Source organism: Triticum dicoccoides, chromosome 7B (assembly GCF_002162155.2).
Source record: "Triticum dicoccoides isolate Atlit2015 ecotype Zavitan chromosome 7B, WEW_v2.0, whole genome shotgun sequence".
Lineage (NCBI taxonomy): Eukaryota > Viridiplantae > Streptophyta > Magnoliopsida > Poales > Poaceae > Triticum > Triticum dicoccoides.
Genome location: NC_041393.1, coordinates 306,081,864 through 306,086,037, shown reverse-complemented (window position 1 = coordinate 306,086,037; position 4,174 = coordinate 306,081,864).

Here is a 4,174-nt window from a genome sequence, read left to right as displayed (position 1 = left end):
TCGTTGTACTTGTAGAGCGCACGTTGTATTTGTGCCGTAGCTCGAAGGAGAAGGTAGCAGTCGACCTGCACCTCGTTGTCCTTGCAGAGCGCATGTTGTATTTGTGCCGAAGCTCGGAGGAGAAGGTAGCAGTCGACCTGCACCTCGTCGTCCTTGCGGGTCGGAACGAATTTCGTACTTAGGTGAGTGCTGGACTGTAGCTAAGCCTCCGAGTGAGAGGCAGACTCACCACTCGGTAGGATTTGAAACACTTAGGCGAGTGCTGGACTGCAGCTAAGCCCCCGAGTGAGAGGCAGACTCACCACTCGGTAGGATTTTAAACACTTAGGCGAGTACTGGACTGCAGCTAAGCCTCCGAGTGAGAGGCAGACTCACCACTCAGTAGGATTTCAAATACTTAGGCGAGTACTGGACTGCAGCTAAGCCCCCGAGTGGGAGGTTTGCTCACCACTCGGTAGGATTTTTAAACACTTAGGAGAGTACTGGACTACAGCTAAGCCCCCGAGTGGGAGGTTTGCTCACCACTCGGTAGGATTTTTAAACACTTAGGCGAGTACTGTACTACAGCTAAGCCTCCGAGTGAGAGGCAGACTCACCACTCGGTAGGATTTCAAATACTTAGGCAAGTACTGGACTGCAGCTAAGCCCCCGAGTGGAAGGTTTGCTCTCCACTCGGTACGATTTTTATTACTTCACATTGTATTGGTGCCGTAACTCGAAGGAGAAGGTAGCAGTCGACCTGCACCTCGTCGTCCTTGCGGATTGGAATGAATTTCATACTTAGGCGAGTACTGGACTACAGCTAAGCCCCCGAATGGGAGGTTTGCTCTCCACTCGGTAGGATTTCAAACACTTAGGCGAGCACTGGACTGCAGCTAAGCCCCTGAGTGGAAGGTTTGCTCTCCACTCAGTAGGATTTCAAACACTTAGGCGAGTACTGGACTGCAGCTAAGCCCCCGAGTGGGAGGTTTGCTCTCCACTCAGTAGGATTTCAAACACTTAGGCGAAACGGATTCGCATCTAAGCCCCCGAGTGGGAGGTTTGCTCTCCACTCGGTAGGATTTCAAACACTTAGGCGAAACGGATTCACAGCTAAGTCTCCGAGTGAGAGGCTTGCTCATCACTCGGCAGGAATTTTTTTACAAACTTAGGCGAAACGGATTCGCAGCTAAGCCACCCACTGGGGGATTTCTTACATAAACAAAAGCAGCAACAATTAATGGGAAAATTATAACATTTTTGTCATTGATAAATAAACTACAGGAGTACTTTTATTACATCTCATCCGAGTGAGTACTTAAGTGTAAAAGGGGTGGAGCAGATCCGCATTCCAAGCTCGTGGCTCATCAATCTGGCGATCGACGTTGTAAAGACAGTATGCTCCATTGTGGAGAACTTTGGTGACGATGAAGGGGCCTTCCCAAGTAGGGGCGAGTTTGTGTGGCTTCTGTTGGTCCACTCGGAGGACCAAGTCTCCTTCTTGGAAGGCTCGACTCTTCACGTTTCTGGCATGGAATCGACACAAGTCTTGCAGATAGATGGTCGATCGGATCATGGCCATCTCTCTTTCTTCTTCCAGAAGGTCGACTGCCTCCTATCTGGCTTGCTCTGCTTCAACTTCAGAGTAGAGCTCGACTCGTGGTGCATTGTGAAGCAGATCACTCGGCAGAACCGCTTCAGCTCCATAGACCAGAAAGAATGGAGTTCTCCCAGTCGACCGATTTGGAGTAGTCCTCAATCCCCAAAGAACTGATGGAAGTTCATCGACCCACGCGCCTGCTGCATGTTTGAGATCACGCATCAACCGGGGTTTCAGTCCTTTGAGAATTAGGTCGTTGGCTCTTTCTGCTTGTCCATTCTACTAGGGATGGGCGACTGAAGCGTAGTCGACTCGTGTGCCTTGAGAAGCGCAGAAGGCTTTGAATTGGCCGGAATCAAAGTTTGACCCATTATCCGTGATGATGCTATGCGGAACTCCATATCTGAATATCAACTCTCTGATGAAGCTGATAGCAGTGTCGGCATCAAGATTCTTGATAGGCTTGGCTTCGATCCATTTGGTGAACTTGTCGACTGCCACCAGTACATGGGTGAAGCTGCTCCTGCCAGTCCTTAGTGGTCCAACCATATCTAATCCCCAAACAGCAAAGGGCCAGATGATTGGAATGGTCTTCAGGGCTGAGGCGGGCTTGTGCGACATATTGGAGTAGAACTGACATCCTTCACACTTGTCGACTATCTCTTTTGCCATTTCATTTGCTCTGGGCCAGTAAAAACCTGCTCGGTATGCTTTAGCCACAATAGTCCAAGAGGTCGCATGATGGCCACAGGTCCCCGAGTGGATATCGTTAAGAATTATCCGACCCTCTTCTGGCGTTATGCATTTCTGGCTGGCTCTAGTCGCGCTTTCTCTATACGACTGTCCCTTCATCACAGTAAAGGCTTTGGATCGACGGACGATCTGTCGAGCCTCTTCTTCATTCTCTGGGAGCTCTTTCCTTAGGATATACGCGATGTATGGCACTGTCCAGTCGGGAGTGATAACCAGAACTTCCATGATTAGGTCGACCACGGCTGGGACCTCAACTTCAGTCGGATCTGTGGCACTTTTTGGCTGCGGGGCTTCTTCGGTGAAAGGATCCTCTTGAACTGGTGGTGCGTGGATATGTTCCACAAACACACCACTGGGAATGGCTTCCCTCTTGGAACCTATCTTTGCCAAGTCATCAGCTGCTTGATTTTTCAGTCGGGGTATATGATGAAGCTCTAACCCCTCGAATTTCTTCTCCAGCTTTCTTACTGCATTGCAGTAACCAGTCATGGCTGGGCTTCTGACGTCCCACTCCTTCATCACTTGGTTAACCACCAAATCCGAGTCGCCGTAGACCATGAGGCGACGGACGCCGAGTGAAATGGCCATACGCAACCCATACAAAGGTGCTTCGTATTCTGCTTTGTTGTTGGAGGAATCAAAGTGAATCTGGAGTACATATCTGAGCTTATCTCCTCGGGGGGAAACCAACCCTACCCCAGCACAGGAACCATTCAGCATCTTAGAGCCATCGAAGAACATGGTCCAGTGCTCCGAGTGAACTTGAGTTGGCAGTTGCTGTTCAGTCCACTCGGCAAGTGATGAGGACATCAATACCATTGTTACACCCACAGCCCCTGCTGCTATACATACTGGACCAATTACTAGAGCTCGCGCACGCCAACTAAATTACCAGGTACTTTCTTTTCTTGGTAATGATTCTAATGTTCATGAGAATATGATGCTGCCTAAATTGGATACATTTGTTTTGCTTACAAATGAAGGGCCTAGCTTGGAGAAGGATGAACATTGGAGCAAGAGAAAGCATGGAGATGATGGCATGCGCAAGGGGAACAAGAACGGAGTTACGAGTGATGATTTCAGGTCTTTGAAGCCACCATAACGAGTGCATGAAGCCTTGGACGAAATATACAAGATGCCACTTCATAAATTTCGTCCAGAGGCTATTATAGGTGCCGCGTCACCTTTTTATTGGGCCAGGCCCATGTAATTTTGAAATACATTAGTATAGGCTATTTTTAGAGTCCGTATGTGTGGGGAAACAAGAGATAGGGTTGATTTCGGACCCCTCCACCAAGGGCCACGAAATTCCCCCTCTCTTCCTCCATATATACAGCCCTTAGGGCACCGTTTAGACTTTGGGTTTTGTTTAGATTAAAGTTCGACATAGCTGCAACTTCGCGTACTTCGTTTGTGTTCAACGACCAGACAAAGGCGTCACAGAACCCCACCTTGATCAATAAAGCTTTCATCTTATATTCGCAATATCCAGATTGCAATCTCAGTTTCTTGCTTGTTCTTCGTTTGCTCGCAGGAAACAGACCCTCGTGGTCAGGTTGATCGTGCTCCGGCGTGGTCAATAAACTCTTGGAGTTGGTTTAGCGATTGCTAAGGCGCGACGTCCTCGCACGTTCGTAGTCGGATCGTCAAAGTCGACTTCCACCAAAGTGAAATCCATCATCTCATCGAAAGACGGGACACCTCCGCCTCTATCAAGTGGTATCAGATTTCCAGGTTGCTCAGTGAGATTTTACAGTTTTTCGTAGTTTAGATCGAGTCTTTTCTTCATACCTATAGTCCACGAAAAAGCCACAAAAAAATTAGGGTTAGTTCATCATATCC